Source organism: Zonotrichia albicollis, chromosome 17, assembly GCF_047830755.1.
Source record: "Zonotrichia albicollis isolate bZonAlb1 chromosome 17, bZonAlb1.hap1, whole genome shotgun sequence".
Taxonomy (NCBI): domain Eukaryota; kingdom Metazoa; phylum Chordata; class Aves; order Passeriformes; family Passerellidae; genus Zonotrichia; species Zonotrichia albicollis.
The window spans coordinates 5,779,651-5,800,449 of record NC_133835.1 but is presented as its reverse complement, the minus strand read 5'-3'; the positions used below and the strand labels follow the sequence as shown (position 1 = coordinate 5,800,449).

At 43.2% G+C, this 20,799-nt stretch overlaps 1 long non-coding RNA gene across 6 annotated transcripts in view; it reads right to left on the bottom strand.

The window, feature by feature from the left end:
• LOC102073192 (uncharacterized) overlaps positions 1-20,799 on the bottom strand; it is a 159,419-nt gene that overhangs the window by 43,195 nt on the left and 95,425 nt on the right. For all 6 annotated transcript variants that reach the window (XR_012583012.1, XR_012583017.1, XR_012583013.1 and 3 more), the window contains 2 exons: positions 9,653-9,714; positions 5,448-5,604 (listed from right to left, as the gene is read on the bottom strand). This is a non-coding gene — a long non-coding RNA (uncharacterized LOC102073192). The remainder of the gene's footprint in view (positions 1-5,447; positions 5,605-9,652; positions 9,715-20,799) is intronic.

The following is a 20,799-nucleotide window of genomic DNA, read 5'->3' as shown; positions in this document are numbered from 1 at the left end:
TTCAGGGTGTGTGTATGAAATGAACATCTGGATTTGGCTTGTTAAACTGCCTCTTTTTTTTACCTCTCTGCCCCCACCCTTTCTTTTTCTCACAGCTGTTCGAAAGAGTCCTAAGGGCAAAGAGACAGGTCAGTGGACTGGGTTACACCTTTTTTTCTTTTCCTTTTTTTTTCTGAACCTCTTTGCACCTACTCAAGGAATCCAGGCCACATGTGTGTTTAATAAGTAGGCACAAACACGAGAGAGAAGAAAAAAAAAATCTCAATTCCTGTTGGTTCTTAGGAGAGACACTGAAGGAAAAATAAACTCCGGATTTCAAATTTTCTCTCTCAAAAAAAAAAAGAAACCTTATGGTTCCAATAAAATATTTCTTTAAAAACCCAATGGATTTTTTTTTAATCATGGTCTTTGCAGAATATATATTTTTCTCTCTTCCTTTGGAGAGGAATAACAATGGGTTAATCACTTACCTGCTGCAGCAAGAGAAAACTATGAAATGCCAATGGCCTGGGTTCACTGAACTGAGTCTTCCTACAGACGAAATAGATACATACATTTATATTGAGTGGGTTCTTGTTTAATTTCAGGCTGCAACTTCCCCAGCCCAGAAATGAAACAGAGAACAAAAGGAACTGAGAAATGATCTGGAGGTGAGGTTTTCTGAGCGGCGGAGGACTCGCTTCCTCCTGCCAGCATGTCCCTGACTCTGCTGCAGCCATGGCCAGGAGCAGAGCAGCTTCCAGCTGTGCCAGGGCCGGAGGAAGCTCCCTCACCTGCCTCTTTTATCCAGGTCTAAGAGCTCTGTCAGGTCTAGCCTTGGGTCCTCTGTCTTCACACACATCTCAACCATCAGTCAGTGCTGCTAAGAATCCTCCAGCCCACTGACAATGGCCTGCATGTAAATGCTCTGTTCCTTTGAGCCACTGGAGCCTCATGGGGACACCATGGAATGAAGCCATCTGACCTGAGCTGGCACTGACAGCAAACCCACCCTCTCATCTGGAGCTCTGTCTTCTGCCCAGCCATGAACTGTTCCTGTGCTCCCTGTGCACACATCCACACATATCAGAATGATGGAATAGTTGGAAGGGACCCCTCAGGACCATTGAGTCCAACTCCTGCCTGTGCCAGTGCCAGTTGAGGGTTTCTCTGGGTCTGGATTGAAGGCACTTGAGACAGGAGTTCACATTTGGACTCAAGTGCTTATTATTTCTTATCAGTAAAACAATCTCATTACTGTAAGTTTGACAGCTTTTCATTAGAAGGCACAAAATGGCCAACAGTCTCTTGGTACAAGGTCTTTTAAGACTAAAAAGGTCTAGGTCCAGTTAAGAACTGACACCTAGATTATTTTCCCTTTTAACCCAATAACTGATCCCAAAGAGCCTGCAAGGCAGACTTTTCTGCCCAATTACGAAATGCCACCCAAACCTATGGAGAAGGAGGAAGAAGCAGCATGAAGAAGAAACCCAGGACAACACCCTGTGCCCTCCATCTTGATTCCATCCACAGCACACTAAAAATCCCAAAACGTCAATTTGTCAGCAAATGATACACCTACACTATTTTCTATAACCTATTTCACACTTTTGCGGATTCTAGTCTATCTTGATGTCTATGAAACTTTCTCCATGAATGAGGGTCAAACTCAATGCTGCCCTGGGTGTCAGGGCACCCCAGATCAGACAGGGAAATATTCCCTGTGCCCTGGGTTTCCACTCCTGGCCCTGCACAGGACACCCTAACAATCCCACCCTGTGCCTGAGAGAGGTGTCCAAACACTTCTAGAACTCAGACAGGCTCAGGGCTGTGACCCCTGCCCTGTTCCAGTGCTCACCCTCTGCATGAAAACTTCTTTCCTGATATCCAAACTAAACCTCCCTTGACTCAGCTATTCAGCTGAGAAGTATTGCACTTGTGGGTTGATCTATATAAACACCCACCTCCTACTGCCCAGAGGGTTTGCACACACAGGTAAAAGAGTTTATGACCCTTGTAGCAAACCAGAACCATGAATATTTACTCCACTTCCTTTTGCTGTTGCTCCTCTGAATTCTGCTTGGGGTTGGTTACAACACTGCAGTCCAGCAAGCACAAAAATAAGCCCCCAGATCCTTGAGTTTATTTGAGGAATCTTACTTTGGATAGAAAATTGATGCTGAAAATTAAATATCTGAATAAAAAACCCTTTGCAAAACACAAGTGCTGGTGCCAGGAAAGAAGCTGCATTGCTTAATGTTAATGCTATAACTGAGAGAAGGCAGTGATATTTCCTGGAAAAAGCCTTTGCACAGTAGCCTACATGGAAAAGCCAGTGCTTGGCAGTGGGGGCTGCATGTACAGAGGAGATGAAACACACAGTGACAGTGCTGAGCTCTGGGAGTCCTCAGAGGAGAGGGCAGAGCCTTTTGTTGGTGTGATGACCCTGCATTTGAACTACATAAATACAACCAAAACAAGTGAACAACAAACAAACAGGACATAAAAAAAGGATCTCACTCCAGCCCCAGTGCTGGCTGTTTGTCAGTCCTAGGTCTGCATGGAACCATGACATGACAAATCTAAATCTGAAATAGAAACCTAACAGTGGGTAGAGGTTTTCTGGAGTCATTTCCAAGGGGAATACAACCCTTCAGGCTAAAAGGGTATAGGTTTAGATCAGTTATAAGGAAGAAATTGTTCCCTGTGAGGGTGCTGAGACCCTGGCACAGGGTGCCCAGAGCAGCTGTGGCTGCCCCTGGATCCCTGGAAATGTCCAAAGCCAGGTTGGACAGGCTTTGGAGCACCCTGGGACAGTGGAAGATGTCCCTGCCCATGGCAGGGCTGGAACTGGATGACTTTTAATGTCTCTCCCAACCCTGTGATCCTATGGTGGTTCTATGATTCTTGCATTAAGCTGGTCCAATGATTGTTGTGGGTCACAATGTTTGGTCAGCAGAACCTAATTTATTCATATATTCCAAGTTCATATCTGCTTCAGTAGGGCTCAAAAACAGAATTACCTGAAAAATCTAGCTGAAAGTAAAGTGAATTCCCCTTCTTTTCTCTCCTACTGTATTTTTTTTTTAAATAAAAGACCGTGAGAAGAGCATGGAAGTGAATATTATTTATGGAGCACCTAATAAAAATGCTGTGGGGAAATAATTACTGGAAACATCTGACTGTGTGACTGTAAATGCCTGGGCCCCAGCACACTGATTTAATGGACCACTGCTCTACTCTGTTATGCCTTGTGCTACTGACTGCAAGCCCCCTGCCCTCCTATTAAACCCCTCACAGTGCTGGTAGATCAGCACTGGATTCTGCAAGGTTTGTGGCAATTTTCCAGAGAGGGATAATGTGAGCAGGGGTGACTCTGTGTTCACAGAGAGGCCTGGAGCCAGCCCTGGGAGAGAAAAAGTGCTTTGTGAAGAAATCACAGTGAAAACCTGAAGAGTTTGTGGTTCTGGGACTGAATAATGTTTCATAATCCAGACACCAGGTGCTTTAGGTATTTCTGAAAGACACTGGTTAGATGTTAACTCTTCCCCCTTTTTTTTTTCTTTCAACCCATTTATCATTTACAAGCCACCAAAGATTTTAATTTTTGGCTGTTATTTTCTCTTCAATATCCCTTTAGGACCTCCTGAACCCAGTGGTACAAAGCCATGCAGCCTCCCTGCACAAAGGGCACTTCTTACTTCCATCCCCTCCACTGTTTCACAGATAGATGCAAAAATGTTAAAATTCACAAAACACCTTGTAAGTGATATGAAAACCACAAGGATTTGCAGTTCCTGCTTTCATTTGCAAAAACAGTCCTGAAGAAAGACCGGAGGGCTATCATTTAACTGCTGCTGCTGCTGACTTGCTAAATGAAGAGGAGAAAGTAAAAGGCAGCTCACTGCCACACTGACAGCAAGAACAAAATCACATCCACTCCCTCTGAACCCAGCAGTTAGCACGTTTTTTGGGGATTTTTTTCTTTCCTTTTTTTCTTTATTGATGGTTTTAATGTAATATTTAAGTTGGAGCTAAAACAGACCCATGGAACATTAAATCACTACCAAATGCAAATTTACCTATATATCTGAACTCCATTTTCTCCTACATTTACAAATCAAAATTCTACCATTTGAACTGCAAGCTCCTATTGCATTTAATGGGAGGCAGCAAACTCCAGACATTACTTGGAATATACATGCACTTATCTTGTTGTTACAGGTCTCCCTCGCAGAACTAAAAGAGAGCTTTAGTACCAGACAGTATCTCTCTGGGGTCATACCCAATGAATAGTGTTTTTTGAAAGGATTATTTCAAAGGAACCCTGAAAAAGAATCTAATGACTTGCAAGCTACGGGATTGCAGCATGGGAGGAAGTAGATAATGGAATATGACAGCAATGCATTTTTCATAAACCCAGTGATTTCTATCATAACGAGAAGCCCATCTATAATTCGGAGAACTCCCCCCCCCAGAAGGAGATCTGCGCTGTTGCAGAAAGTGCACTGGAGTACGAAATGAAACAATAATGATGATGATGTTACTGATGAGTCCCACAGCTCTGTCTTCCCTTCTGTCTCGCTGAGGTTCAGGCAAGAGGAGCCGTTGCAATCCCCCTCTGCCTCGGCATCACTAAGCAGGGAAGCTCAGAGCACACATCAGAGACCTCCTGATAGACGCGGAGCCCCAGAGAAGAGGCTGCTCTTTATCTGCTCAAAGTTAAGGCCTGCATCTGCTCTCAATTAGCAGGCAATTAGGGGAGTTGAAAACAAACCTGTTTACATTGGCTATGAAGTCTAAAATAATTTGTGAGATGTCAGGGCAGGATATTAAGATGTTAATGATCTTGTTTCTGTACTTTGTTGCGCGCGCCGTAGGGTCGCACCTTCCTTCCGCGGCTCCGCGCACAGCTTGGCTTCTGGGAGGGAGAGAAACCCCAGAGGCTGCTTGGGATGGGAGGAGAAGTTCTGTTTACAAATAATACCTGAGGACAAGGGCCTTTCTTCAACTTCACTGAAAAAAAATTAAGGGGAGATGTTCATTTGTAATTGTGATTTAACGCCATGTCATGGATTACAGCCTTCAGAGGTTTCAACCACAATTCCCATCGTGAAGGCCCAGGCTGTAACCTCCTGTCAGTGTTAGAAATGGTGACTGAAAAGACCCAAAAAAGGCTGTTTGCAACCCTTTGCTGGGCTTATTCCCCCAGCTCTCCCTCCACAAAAGCCCACTGATGTAGGTGACTGTGGCACAAGGAGGTTGTTCGTCCCACTGAGACATCTAAGGACAACTGAGCTTCAACCCCACATTTGAGATAGGGTCCTGCTTATTTCTTATTATAGTGTCACTTCCTTACAAATATCTATTTACACCATTAATCTACATATCTGTTTACACCATTAACATACAATCTACATATCTATTTACACCATTAACTCTTCCAGAAGAAAGTTTTCACCACTGACCTCTCATTTCAGCAGCATCACCAGGGCGAGGTTGCTTAATGTTCAACTTCTTGGCTTCACTCGGGTCATTTCTGGGCAGCCACATGAAAAAAGGTTTGCACAAACATTTATTCTCCTTGGGCAGAAGGATGAAAAGCAGCATCAGCGTCCTTTGTTTCTGAAATCACAGAATTTGTTTCCATCAGCACAATACAATACAAGAACAGTGGAATTGATGAGGAAAGTGCAGAAACACCTGCCTGGAATGTGCATTTTGTACCTTATTTAATACAATCAGTACATTCTTACTGGCTGCCCACATTAATTCTGTCAAACTTGCAGTGGGGCTTATTGCCATATTGACCTTATATGACACAGTCATCATATCTATCTTTCAGCCACCAAAAAAAAAAAATTCTAGTAAATAATCCACTCCAAGTTGACAAAATTAAATTTTTACTGTTCCCACTAATGATCCCTGTTACCGTAATTATTTATGTCATGTAAACAGAGCTCTGAGCTCAACCTGCCCTCAACAATTCAAAAAGCCAGAGAACAAAAAGTGCACCACAGGTGCCACTGTGCCCTCTTGTGTTCTCCTTTGGGCCATCTCTTCTCTTGTCCTCTTGGCTTTTTTCACCATGCAATATGGATCCAGCTCTAATAAGAGCCAGGTGCTCAAGCTTCCAGGCTACAAAGTAGCTTTAATTACAGTATTAATAGAATTCTGCTAAATGAGAAAAAAAATCCCAAATAGGTCAGTATTTGTGGTTATATTTTTCAATGTCCTGGTGCTTGTTTTCTTTCCAATTTTTTGTTTCTTCCTGGTATTTATAATGCCTAAGAGACATTCCAGAGGCCAAAATAGAGGTGATCTGATCTTCACATGATATTCCTAACTTTCCACAAGAAAAAATAGCAGGAGGAGATCAGATCTACATTACACCAGCCCCAGAGGTACACCCTTGAGTCCTGACCTCCTTAGATGAAAAGCAGAAGAGCTCAGTATTATTAGTATTTATTGTTATTATCTTAATTGCTACTATTATTAAGCAGCCCAAGAAATATATTAATATAAATAACATAAACACAGACATTTGAAACATGAAGTCAAGCACAAAGACACATCCTATTTACCAAATATTAAACTACATTTCTTTAATACTTTCCATGAACAACTCTTGCAGATGCATACTGCATGAGTCAGTCAATACTAAAGGTTAGGATGAATGTGGACAGTATGGGAATGCCAGCTGAGCTCTTTAGTGGATACTTATTAAAAGACTGAAAAAAAGGGGGCTTTGTTAAAATAAAAATAATATTATATTAATGTAGATTTTGTCATTATCATTCAGATCAAGACAGTTCAAAAGTTGAGAAGATCAAACTGTTGCTGGTTAATTGGTGTAGGGAGCCTCTCCTGCAGCAGGGGGAGAGGGAGCCATAAGCTGACAACTCTGTTCCATAAAGCTTGGAAATACTTTTGTTCTTCAGGGTGCTGGAAAGAAAACTTTTCCAGAACTTTCCCGTCAGGAGAATCATGGCCATGGGCATCACAGCTCTCCTGACTGTGCTCCCCTCCTGCAGCCCCACCATGGGGTGCCAGCAGTGATCCCCCCTCCACAGCTTATTCATCCCAGACAAGCAAACCCACACCTCAGCATCCACTGGCCAAATCATGTCCCTTCTACTGCTTCCAGCCCTCTCACCACCAAAACACCTGGGCAGGCACCAAACCCACTGTAAGGAACCTGGCCTTGTGGAAGGCATCAAGAGGTCATGGACATATTTTATGAAAAATCTTTTTGCTAAGATCTTTTCTCCTGAGAGGCTGAGAGGCCTCAGAAATGAAATGTAAACAATAATTATCTGCTTCTGTGGAATGCAATAAGTACATCTTTGATTAGTCTCATGTAGTTGTTTTTAATTAATGGCCAATCACAATCCAGCTGTCTCAGACTCTCTGGTCAGTCACAAGATTTTAATATAATTCCATTCTATTCCTTGCTGGCCTTCTGATGAAATATTTTCTTTTATTCTTTAGTATAGTTTTAATATATCATTTTCTTTTAATATAATATATATCATAAAATAATAAATCAGCCTTCTGAAACATGGAGTCAAGATTCTCATCTCTTCCCATGTCAGAGTTGCCTGCAAATTCAACAAGAGGGTAGCAAGAGATGGTCTTTGAGATCCCTTCCAGCCCAAAGCTTTCCATTATTCTGTGATTCAGCTGGTGACCATGCAACGAGCTCAACGCTTTCACTCCCAGCTCTATTGACTCCTCAGTACCCAGAGTAGTAAAACATGTTTTTGTCAGTAAACTGCAGTGCTGTGACTCAGCCCCTGACACACAGGGTGCAGTCACCATGTGTACAGTAACATGGTGCCATATTTAGAGTTTCTGACCATAACCACACTTGCAAAAAACTGCATTAGATCAGCAGCCAGTTTCCCGGACTCCCACTCCTTGTTTCTGACTTCAGGAATTCAGATTATTTGTCTTGTACCAAATAAAGTTGCTTGGGAGATAAAACAGTAAGAAGAAAAAAACAGAGGGGCCTAACAATTAGCTTTAATCTGTTCTGTCTTGAATAGATAATGCTTATAGAGGAAAACAGCAGATAGTAAAGAAACAAAAAATGTAGCAAATTGAAACCTAACATGAAAATAAACCTTTCCCCTTGATTTTCATTTTTAAACCTTGAATGTTATCCTTAGCAGCACATAAGTAGTTTGCAGAAATAGTGTTCAATCCTCATTAACTATATTTGTCCTCTTTAATGCTGCCTGTAAATATCATCACATATTTACAGAGCAGGAGACCCACAGAGGAAGGTGCCTGAGTTTGCACTGTGGCACTCAGCTCCCAGGAGGGAATGCTGCAGCTGGCTGAGTTCAAGATATTTTTCCCATAAAGAGCAGGTTTGCTGCAGTGTAAAGACTCCTTTACTTAGTTTTCTTTTTGTTGGCTTTTTTCTTTTTTTGTTTTGAGGGTTTTTTTTCTTTGTTTTGTTGCTTTTGTTTTTTTTTTAATAACTTCAGGTATTGCTCATAGGGTGAAAAAAGTCAAGAGACTCAATCACACAGGATGTTTTGGGATTAGAGAGGATCAGAAGCTCATGCTTTCATTGCAAGAGAGAGTGTTTAACAGTGAGACCAGATGAGATCAAAGATACCTGTCCTGGGAAAAGAAAGGCAGATAAACATTGTCACTTAGAGAAGGTGATGAGTGCTGGGAGAGGGGATCAGGACATATCAGATAACTCTGACCTGGGTGCCAAAACATCCCCTGTCTGCAAGGAAAGGGAGGCCTGTACAGGTGTATTTATTATTTTGTCTACACTTGTTTCTTTCCCATGCTATTTCAGGGAGAATCACCTGCACACAGCTGCTCCCAGGGATTGCAGGGATAACACCTGCGGGCTTGGGAGTCTAAGAAAAAATCAAGGACTTCAAGTACAAAAGGTCACGGCCGTCGCTGTGGTTTTAGGGCAGCTGCACCACAGAGCTTCCCTGCCTCCAGAACACTGCCAGGCACTGAAGGAGAGAGTGTTCCACAGCTGGCAGCTGGCACAGAGGCCAGGGGAAATCCAGAGTCTGGAGAGCTGCCCTGGAGAGCAAACTGAAGCCTTTCCAGTGTCCACTCACTGTCCATTGTCGAGGGCAGAGGGCACAGCACTGGCACACCCCAGTCAGTGCAGTATTGAGTGACCTCTGCATAGCAGAAATTAAGACAACACTGGGCTGGAAAACTGCTCAGCATATTCTTTTCTTTATTTTTTAGTAATTCTTTTTAAGAATATACACAGCCCCTGTGATGATGATGAGTTTTTTTCTGGGTTGGTTTTTCTTTTTCATTTTTATAGAAATAGTCACAGAATGGTTTGTGTTGGAAGGGACCTTAAAGATTGTCTTGTCTCCCTGTAGATCAGGTTGCTCCAAGCCCCATCCAGCCTGGCCTTGGACAATTCCAGGGATGGAGCAGCCACAGCTTCTCTGGGCACCCTGTGCCAGGGCCTCAGCACCCTCACATGGGAGAACTGTTTCCTAACATTTGATCTAAATCTCTCCTTCTAAGTTCAAACCATTGTCCCTTGAAAACAAAAGATAACTGTAAAAATGGTCATAAAGGCAATTGGCTTTTGACCTGTTTGGATTTGTTTGAGTGCTGAGTTTTGAAGAATCCTTTTCTATCAATAGCACTAATAGATCCTACTGACCTGATTCCTTTGGGGCCATTTCCAGGGTAGTGAGGCATTTGTGTCCAGCTATCCAACTGAGACTGAAACAAGAAAAAAAATCAGAATTGTGATAATTAAGACACTTAGCAGACCCTGGAAATCCTTTAGGTGGGCTCTGTCTCCTTTCCACCCTTTTCTCCCCTACAGAAAGCCCAGAGCAGCTCTGGGTCACCCGCCAGCTCTCTGGAGGCTGGCAGCTCCAGGAGAGGGGGCTGGCTGGCTCTGCTCTCTCTGTTTATTTTCTGGGAAGTCAGGCCTGGTCAAGTGGAATGAATCTTGTGTTCATTTTAAGAAAGTTTATATTTGACTCTGGTAGGGCTGGGGAGGAGGTGAATGATAGGAAGAGGAGGGAAGGACCAGAGACCTTGTGGGGCTGCCCCCACAACACCACAGGCAGCCCCACGGCCAAGGCAGCAGGAAAATGAAGCAAAGCACCAAAATCAAACATGCCTGTTGTTGTTTTTTCTTTCTTCAAAGCTGAGAGATGACTCTAAATCTAAATCCAGCTCTCACTCCACAACTGACCTTGTACCTCATGAAAAAATGTAAACTAAATCCTCTACTTTTAAAAATCTTCTAAACTGCGGAAAAAACCCACTTCCTAACACTGCAGCACAACCTGACTCATCCTACAGCAACAATCTCTTTTTGCTACCCACACCTTGTGGAACTCGAAGTCTCATCTGCCACTGCTGCCTGCAAGACATAGCAAGAGGATGCTTTTTTTCATGCAGTTCTTGGAGCAATTCTGCTGGGACAAGGCACAGAGTAAAAGTGGAGAAAGGAGGTGAACTAACCTGGACTTTTACACGAGATTTGCACAGTTGCATGAAGCACTTTTAACATTTTTTAGGCTATATCCTCAAAGCAGGATAACAGAAAGAGTTGATGCAAATCCGTGGCTTTGCATCTTTTGCAGGGCATCATTCCCTGCCCAGGATCTGTGTGAAGGGAGTGCCAGCAATCCTGCCTTGGCTGCTCACAGAGGAAGCAGTAAATAGAGATGCTCTGTGCAGACTCTGTGTTCCCCATGCGGTGTAACCAAAACCAGTTCCTGCAATTCTCTGCAATAATATAGAAGGTTTGCTGGCTGCTTCTCCCATCTGTCTCTTGTGGGTATAGACTCCTGGCCTCTGAGGAAACCAAGAATGACATCCTACGAGATTTATAATCACAGGGATTTATAAAATACAGCGTTGTTGTTATGTGCCTTGAAGTGAAAGGGGAAAATAAATAAATAAACGACATGGGCGTCGCCACTGGAAAAAATAAATAAAAATCTGATCTCAATCAACCAACCACATTTACTACTCTGCATCCATGGCCAGGCTCGCTGCATAAACCACCCCTGTCAGCCCTTCATTCTTTCCAATACTTCTTAGAGCATCCATCTTCTTCAACACAACATCCCTGATTTCAAAAGCCAGACACAAATTAATTCCGGGAATCCTACGGCGGGGAGACATTAAAACCCATTTAGAGGTTTCTGTGGAAGGCTCTCTCTGAGCCTATTTCAGGCAGCTCAGCCCCGGCGTGGCTCGCTGGAGCCAGCCTGGAGGAGCAGGAGGTCACAGGTCTGCATTGGATGCAGGGACACGCCAGCACCAAGGGGATGTCTCTGTGAAGGCTGGGAGGAGGACACTGGGCAAATCTCTGTTGTAGGGAATTAAATATTCCTTTTCCTTTTCCTTCTCCTTTTCCCTTTCCTTTCCTTTTCCCTTTCCTTTCCTTTTCCCTTTCCTTTCCTTTTCCCTTTCCTTTCCTTTTCCCTTTCCTTTCCTTTTCCCTTTCCTTTCCATTTCCCTTTCCTTTTCATTTCCCTTTCCTTTTCCCTTTCCTTTTCCCTTTCCCTTTCCTTTTCCCTTTCCTTTCCTTTCCTTTCCTTTCCTTTCCTTTCCTTTCCTTTCCTTTCCTTTCCTTTCCTTTCCTTTCCTTTCCTTTCCTTTCCTTTCCTTTCCTTTCCTTTCCTTTCCTTTCCTTTCCTTTCCTTTCCTTTCCTTTCCTTTCCTTTCCTTTCCTTTCCTTTCCTTTCCTTTCTCTCCCTCTCCCTCTTCTCCTTCTCTTCTCCTTTCCTTCTCCTTCTCCTTCTCCTTCTCCTTCTCCTTCTCCTTCTCCTTCTCCTTCTCCTTCTCCTTCTCCTTCTCCTTCTCCTTCTCCTTCTCCTTCTCCTTCTCCTTCTCCTTCATTCTAAGCCAAGGCATTCAGTCTCACAGATTTCATTTGCAGGGATCAGCAGCCTTCAAGTTTTCTGCTACAGCTCCCCATGACTAGGATAAAGAAATGCGCTAAAAAAGAGAGAGGGAGTTGGGCCTCTGTGTTCAGAAGAAATGTGTCTAACACATCTTCTGAGGTTTGAAGAAAGAGGCTTCTGTAGATTTGGAGGGTTAAATTACCCCTCAGGGTTAGGTGTTAGGAAGCATCTCTCCTTCCAGTGTTTATTATTAAGTATCTCACTGGTTCTCCTTTCAAATGTCTGTGTTGAGATGTGCCAATGGCCCATGGAGGATAAGGACAGGGACCTGTCCCCTGGCTCACCTGGCTGCAGTCAGGAGGGTCCATGGGTCACACATCAGCTGCACTTTAGCTGCTGGCACAGAGAATTGCAGCACATTTTCTTCTCTCTAGCTCATAAAAATCCTGCATTTTGTCAATAACCCCACCTATTTTTATATTAATTTTATGGGGACTTTTTTTTTCCGGGTATTGTCAAACCTTGCTTCAGACAATCCATGGGTAAAATAAACATTTCCTGAAGATACATTTCCTTCCTTTGTGCTTCAGAAGAGGAAGAACACCTTGTCCTAAGCGGATATGGTGAAAGGTTTGGGTTGTTTCAGGGAATTGACCATCATTAGGAGCTAAGCTCATACTTTCATTTGTGACCTCCCTGGTATTTTTAAGAGCAGACAAGAGCACTCAGTGTCATGTCCACCTTTTAGAACTGGTGATCAATACTCAATAATTGCCTCAGAACTCCCTGGATCCACATCGGCAGTGGATGTTGGTGAACATCCCCCATCTTCAGCAAGGACCAACTCAAAATCCAGCTCTGCTGACTCCCCCAGCACTGGGCTATGTTTGATTATATTGGTTTACATCCCTTCAGGAGCTACAAGCTGAAGCCAAAGTGGTCAGTTGGCACTCAGGGATAACAGCTGGTGAGAAAAAGAATAAGTTGCTGTGTTGCCATTGACATCTCCTCACACCAACAGCCAGGATTTGGGATGAAGGTGGCAAAACGCCCCAGATATTCAGAAACAAGAAACAAAGCCTATTACAGCCTTCTGGGGGAGCCAGTCTAACCAAAAAGACACAAAAGAAAATCTGAAAAAGGACATAAAAACTTATATTCAGGGGAGACTAGCTCTTACCAGTATTTCTCCTCCAACTACTTATATGATATTGTAGTTTATATGGTATTTGTAGTGACAGGACAAAAGGGAATGGTTTTTAAACCAAAAGAGAGTAGGTTTAGATAAGATATTTTGAAGAAATTCTTCCCTGTGAGGGTGCTGAGGCCCTGGCCCAGGGTGCCCAGAGCAGCTGTGGCTGCCCCTGGATCGCTGGCAGTGTCCAAGGCCAGGCTGGAGAGGGTTTGGGTCAACCAGGGACAGTGGAAGGTGTCCCTGCCATGGCAGGGGGTGAAAAGAGATGATTTTTAAGGTCCCTTCCAGCCCAAACTTCTCTGTGGTTCTATGATATTTCTGCATTGTGGGAATCAGCAAAGTGAGATGGCAAAGCTGGTGTGACACCCTGATATTTTCAGTCCAGACAACAACAGAATAGACATTTTTTCATGGGTAGAGATGGACAAAAGAGTATTATTTAGAACCCCTGGGGGCCTAAGATTCAGACAGTTCATTTTTGTTGTTTTTAGAGCTCCACTACTACTTTTCTTTGTGTTAGTCAAAGGACAAGACTTGTTCTTGCCTATTATAGAGACCTATAGCTCGCCTTTGGCAATCCCACTTTGGCTGGTTGCACCTCAGTTTCCAAACTATCTCAGGAGAACAAAGAGAGCTATCTGCCTCCTTACACACCTGGGGCCAAATGTTTTCTGCCCAAAACAGACAGGAACTGGTATTGGAAATCTGCCTTAGACACACACCATGCTTGAGAAGACAGGCTCAAAAGCAACATTTCAGGGAACAGAAACTAAATGCAAAGGAACAGAAACTAAATTCCTTGAAAGATCTATACGGCAAAAAAACACAACAGACACATTAATAATTTAGCAAAACTCAGATGTCCATTAATGGCCACTTAGACAGGGTTTTGGCAGGATATCCTCTTTACTGTGCCACTCTTGTATCCCTGCAGCTGCCCATTTTGCTTTGGTGTGTTTGTGAGTCATTTCTGCTCCTGTCAATGAGCTGAGGCTCTGCAGCTCCCCAGCTCGTTATGGCCACTCCTTACTACCATTCCAGCTCCAAAAGCCAGCACCCAAAAAGCCTTCCATGGACCACTGAACAACAAAATCAAGTTATCACCCCTGGGATGAAAGAAACTGTGGCAGATATTGGTTTTTTTTCAGCTGTAAATCAGTGAAGCCTCATTTGACTAAAATGTGGGATCAGATCCTTGTCTCTGATCCCCAGCAAAGTTTTGTAAGGTGACAGAGACCAGAATGTGGCCAAGGAACACAGAGAGCTTGTAGAAGTCATATTCCATGCTCTTGGGTGCCGCCTGCAGGCTTTGGAACTTCAGGTTCCAAACCCACATTGATTGTAGTCTCTCGTGGAATAAAAAGGGGGCTCATGGCATTAAAATTCTAGAGAAATCAAGGATTGGAAATACGAAGTTTTTGAATCAGTTTTGAGTAAGCAGAAGCTGAGATGGGCATTTTATTCTAACAATGAGTTTTCACAATGATTTAAACCTCAAAAATAAAATTTAATAAATAAGCCAGAGAGCCATAAACTTAAGGAGATCAGCCTGGGAGGAAACATATCCAGGAATACCCCCAGATGCTGCTCTCTCTAACACAACACTTTGCTTCGATGAGGCCTCACTGACTTTCAGCCACCTTGGAGGCTATTCATTCCAGCCCCAAAAGGTATCTACATACAGACTCAGAGAATTGCTGCTATTTTCAAACTCCATTTTCCTTTTTTTCCATTCATTTTTGTAATGCTTCATGCCCCAGGACTCCAGAATTCCAGAGGCTCTGGCCTCAGCGTCCAGAGACAGCCTGGTCAGAGCTGTGACAGCAGAGCAGGACAGCAATGTGCCAGCTGCTCACACAGATTGGAGCTACCTGCCCACAGATTGGGGCTCTCCTGGAGGTCTGGCATCCCTGGTGCCTTCCTGCACCCCTTTGTTCTCTGGCTTTTCCAGCAGCCCTCAGAGCAGTTTCCCAAAAGGCCCAGCATTTGTTCTGGCAGCCATCCATATTTTGCTTCCTCGCAGCCCTCTGGGTCTGAGGCTGCTGCTGTCTCCCCTCCTGCTCCTGTCCCACCACTTCCTCCCCACGTCCCGTGCCTGAGGTGGGACTCAGCTCGTAATGACCCAGTTAAACAAACACAGGTTATTTGTTTACGGAGCACATTGCGCTCTCCGGGCCCAAAACAGCTCAGAGGGGATGTGGGGGCCCCTCCTTGGGTAAGGAAAAGTGGTTTGTGATCCTCAGCAGCCTGAGCAGGGCTGGGGATGTGGGATTTGCCCTGGGGTTGTGTGTGCAGGGGCTGCAGGGCATGGCAGAGCCCCCAGGAGTGCCACAGGGGATCCAGCAGGGACACACAGGGTGAGGGGAGCCCCTTGCCTGGCCCTTTGTCTGCTCTGGAACAGGTGGTGAGTGGGAGGGAAAACAAAAGGGGAAGGAGTCAAAACACTTAAACAGAGGAAAAAATAATTTGCCTTTTCTGATGATCTCAGACCCAGCCAGCGTTGGATCCTGGCTGTTTTGACCTGTGATATCAGTGGCCATTACACTTACCTTTCAAATTCCCATTTTCTTACAAAAACAGAGAATTGCCCTACCAGCCTTCCCCTAGAAATACACACCCATTTCTAAAAAGAACAGTAGATTTTTTCAAAATAGTTCCATAATGTCTTTCATGTTTTTGCCATTTTGATTGAAACTGAAAATACTGATTTGGTTTTAAAATTTATACAATCATAATAAAGTCTGAAAGTTACTGGTTTACTGGTTGTTTGAGTTTTTTTAAACTTTATAACTGGGAGTTATATGTCTTGTATAAATATAAAAGAAAAATGAAAATAATAAGAAGAGGGAAAAGGAAAAATCAACAAGAAATACAGAAGTAGTAGGTCTGTAAAAAGACTATATTAATTTTAAATATTTTTTCTCCAGAAAAATGAAACCTTTTGCTACTCTAAGAATTTTTCATGGAAATTGCTGCATTGTCCACCCGACTATACTCATCTTAAAAAAAATTGTACTTCAAGAATACATTTTAACCATCACTCATAAAATACAGTCTTTTCTCCTTTTCAGTGCTTTCTCTCATATGTCAAGACTCTGCCAGAAGTTCAAGGCCCTTCTCACTGAAGAAGAAAAAAGGGAATGAGGCAGAAGTGAGAGCGAGTGAGATTGAAAAAGGAGGAGAGAGAACAGCCCTGACACAGCAGAACTGGGAACAGTTCTGTGTCCTGCTGAAAATCTCCAGCAGGAGCCACTGAAATCCATCAGTGCCTGTCCAGCTGGGGTTTGGGGACACACGGACAGACACACGGACAGCAGCACAGCAGAGCTGCCAGGGATGCTGGGCCCAGCATTGGGAAGGTGCAGGGAACAAAACCAGCAGCAGGCACGCCATGGGTGCAGCCCTGAGAGGGGCCAGGAGCACCTATGGATTTATCAATCCCAGGGCTGGGCAAGGGAAAAGGGAGAGGGGATGTCCAATTTCCTGGCAATTGTCAATTAGCTGTTAGATTTTAATAGGGTGATATGGGTGATATGTCTTTTCTGCTTTGGGCTGAAGCTTATCTCTTGCTGCTTCTTCTTCTAGGAAAAAAAAAAAAAACCTAGCCAAAACTCTCTAAAACATGGCCATTCTTCTTATTAGGAGATTTTTCTTCTGAAGGAGGAAGAACAAGACCTAGAATGGTTTAGGGAAAGCATCATGATTTCTCTTCTCATCTTACAGAAATCCTGGAACCTGAGTGTGAACTTCCATGTGAGAATGTGTGGGAGCAAAGAACATGGATTAATAGTCTATCCTGATAGAGTATTTTTTCATTCAGAGGATCCCAGTGGAATCTCCACCACCACTAACACTAATTTTACTGGAGGGCTATGAGACCACAGTGAGTAAATAGGCAAGACACCGAAAAACAAAGTCCAAGGAACCAAACAATGCCAAGAACTCCAGTGGAGGGGATCTCAGTGGATCTGGTCAAGCCTGGTCTTCTGTTTCATTTGAAATCAGCAGGAAAAATCTGGTGTGGGAGAGGATCAAATCTATTTCTCTGTCTCCAGCTTCTACTAAAAATCTGATAAGGGAAAGGATCATATCTATTTTCTCTGTTTCCAGCCTCTCCTGACTATCCTGATGCAATGCAACTTGAAGGCCTCCAAGACCCGTCCTGTTCCTTCAGCCACTTGGCTTGTTCTCTGGTGTTTGTATTCTGGAGTCCCAGCAGCAGCAAAAACAGCTGCCAACATCCTGGGAATATCTGCCTTGGAATCTCAACTACTGTGTGAAGCTGCTGCTCTTCAGTTTGAGATTTGTGTTTGCAAAGGAAATCTGTCCAACAACAACATCGAGAGAGGAAAAAAGGAGGAAAAAGGGCTTTATATAACAGAATTAACAGGGCTGTTGCAATAGTAACGTGAAGTTAACAGGCAACTTTTCCTCCTCCTTCTCTGTCCCCACCCCAATCTCCTCCTCTAACAGCAGTTTAATTTGTTTTTGTTTCCAAGCTTCTTTTACTGGCCACTCACACAGCCCCGCACCCTTTGTCTAATTTGGATCTTGAACTTCCATGCAACAGACTCTTGCTGTAACTGTAAATCTTTTTATGGCCCTTCTGCCTCTGAACTGTAAAAGCAATGCCACTGTAAGCTGCCTAAATGGGTCGTAAATCCACTTAGTGCACTGAATGAGGGAAAAAAAAAGATTTTAAGGGAAAGAAGGAGAAAAAAAAGACAAACTAAGGTGGCTGGAGGGACATGGGGAAAAAAAACCCAAGAGTGAACTTGCTAAATGGAACCAAAATAACAGGAGTCAAAGGGAAAATATGAACATTGAGGTGGGGGAAGGATGAAATAATGCATCCTGGTGGTAAAAACAAACGGCTTCTGCAGGGTTGTGCAGTTCATTAACACCCAGGATTTACGGGATGATGTTGGTTGCCCTCTCCACTCCTGTTGATCTCGGAGCACCAGGAGGCTCTGCCAGCCTGCTGGCACCTAATAGACTCTTTTTCCACTGGGTGGTCCAGGGACTGGTATCTGGGTCTAATTCCAACTCTTTTGCACTGCCTTACTCCCAGGTTTAGCCGTGGCTCTGCTTCTCAGCTTATTCCATTCTGTAAATGGGAGATAAAGATATTTCCCTTGTTTGCAAACTGTTTTGAGAGCTGCTTAAATGCCACCAAGGAAGGGGCAGAACCAATTCCTGCGGCAGTCAATAGCAACAGTTTAATTTGTTTCTGTCGAAGCAGAGCTAGCCCAAAATGGGCCACCTTTGTCTGTGTAATTTATTGCATTTATCACCATGGTATCTGAGCTCTAAGTGTATTATCCAAATTCCACTGAATTCACTGAGTGTCTTTCCACTGCTTTCAATAAGTTTTGGATTTGACCCCAAAGTCACAAAAAAACCCAAACCTGAGGAATATGTCAAAAGAATGTAAGTGGGTGTGAGTTGAAATTGAGGAGTTTGGAGACAGGAATATGCAGAACAGTAGCTATTTAAAGACCCAGCTCGCTACTGAGTGTTCCCTTTTAATAGGGTTATATAAATACATTCCTGTCTCAATACATGTGGAAAAACAGGCAGCGAGGTGAGACTCTGCTGCTTTATTTCTTATGGGAAATATTGTGCATAGCTAAACTCCCACTTCCCCTTTCCTCACCCACCACCCAGAGTCCCCTCAGCAGCTGTGTGCAGTGCGAGGAGGCACAGCCAGCAGCCCTGAGAGAGTTAAAAACTTCACAGCTCTGCCCTTAAAATAAAGGCCCTGTTTTCACTGCATTCTCACCTTGCCTTACAGACTTGATCTGAGTTTTGGCACTCAACATGTCAGAATGGGAGGGGAGACTGGTTATGCCTTTTATTATTATTATTATTTTATTGGTCTGCTTCTTTGCAAGGAGAAGAGGAGGGGAAAAATGTTCTTGCTTGGCTCTCTGTGAAGAGAAATGAATTTCAGTACAGCTCCCCAGGCCTGGTGTGTCCCCCACTGAAAGCAAGTGCCCAGGTGGGCATCAGTTGGCATCTCAATTCCCATTCTCAGGACAAAAAGCCAGGATAAAAGAGGACCTAAAGGAGAAGCCTCTCTTTTTTCCCACTGACTGATAGCTCAGATACTATAACTTAAAGGAATACTATTAAAATGATGGAAACCTTCGACTATGAAAGGTGGAGACTGCACCTGGATAGTAATTACGTTTCAAAGGAAATCCATCTGGTGTTTTATTGCTTATTTTCTCCATGCATTATGTGTACAAGGAATATACAAGGGCTGGGATATTTCATATGGGGAGATTTCCAAAAACAATGTTTTTTGGAAATCTCCCGATTTTCTCTGTCAGGCCAATAAGCTACACAGAGTTTTACACTATTATGTCAATTAAGGGTAACAATTGGAATATTCTCTTTTTTAAAACCCTTCCTAACATCACTGGCACAGCTCCTTGGAGCAGGCAAACTCCATCAAGCTCTGAGGAGTTCACAAACAGAAAATGTAATGAACTCTTCAGTGCCTGGAAAGTTTTACAACTACAGCTGGACTCAAGGGACTTTAATTTTTGCCATCAGCAGGGCTGGAGGAATCTGCTGCCCTGAGGACTGCACCCTGTCTGCATGAGGGCAGAGGGACACAGATGTCCCAGGGTGCAGCTCTGGGAATCCTTTGGCCAGGTGAGAACCAGTCCCAAGAAGAAGACTGTTCATGTTTAAATAACACCAAGCTAGAGCTGGACTGGGCTTGTCTGCTTGCTAACCCTGCCTATATGTTTCAAAGAGCGTATTTTAAAAAGAAAATCTATATAAAGTCTATCAGTCTTTAAACACCCAAAGAATGCAGCAACAGTCTTAAAATAAAATCACATACAGGCAGAACGACCTGATGACAAGACAAACTCTCCTTCACTGCCAGCTCAAGTGATTTTGTTAATTCCTCTGAATATATTACTGGTCTCAGGATGACTGATGCTTTCATTACCACCTTGGCCTCAGCCATTAGGTGATTGTCATGAATCTCAACTTTCATTTTCAAAGTTTTAGCTGTCACTATTTGAATAAATAATGAAAACAAAACTGAGAGGGGAAAAAATGTAAGGTAAACCCAACAGAAAAACAGAAGACAATTAAAAATTATTATTATATTAAATATTTCTTACTTATCTTGAACTTTTAATGATGATGTTTGATGGCTAGAATAGAGGTTACTGGCTAGCTGACAACAGCAATGTTACTGTAAATGAAACCCATGCAACAGAATTTGGCTATAACCCATAGTTGCTTTAAATTTGTGCAACCTCTAGTACAGAACTAGGAAACAGTCACAGATTTAATTTACTTTTCACTTCTGATGCACTCTGCATAGTGTGGGGGATATGGTTTTGGCAAGGAGTTTGCATTTATTAGCACGTATAAATATACCAAGAATGTTTGGTCTTGCTGTTAAAGCTCAGATCTAGAAGACAGGAATATGTCAGAAGCTGAGTGTCATTTTTAAAAGCAAGCTTCAGAGCCATCCATGTATTTCTGTTTAAATACTTCACAAGTAAACCAACTGCACTCAAAAGAGTTGAGAAGGCAGAAATTAGACATAACTTGAAATAGTTTTTAAAAAAAATTCATTATTTCTAATATTTGGAAAACTGATTCACAATTTCTAAATAGTTGGAATTGCAAATACTGCTGTTAACTGTTTGTCATTGTTTCACATAACACCCAGGTGCAAGGACAGATTTCTGTCTCCCTAACTAAATT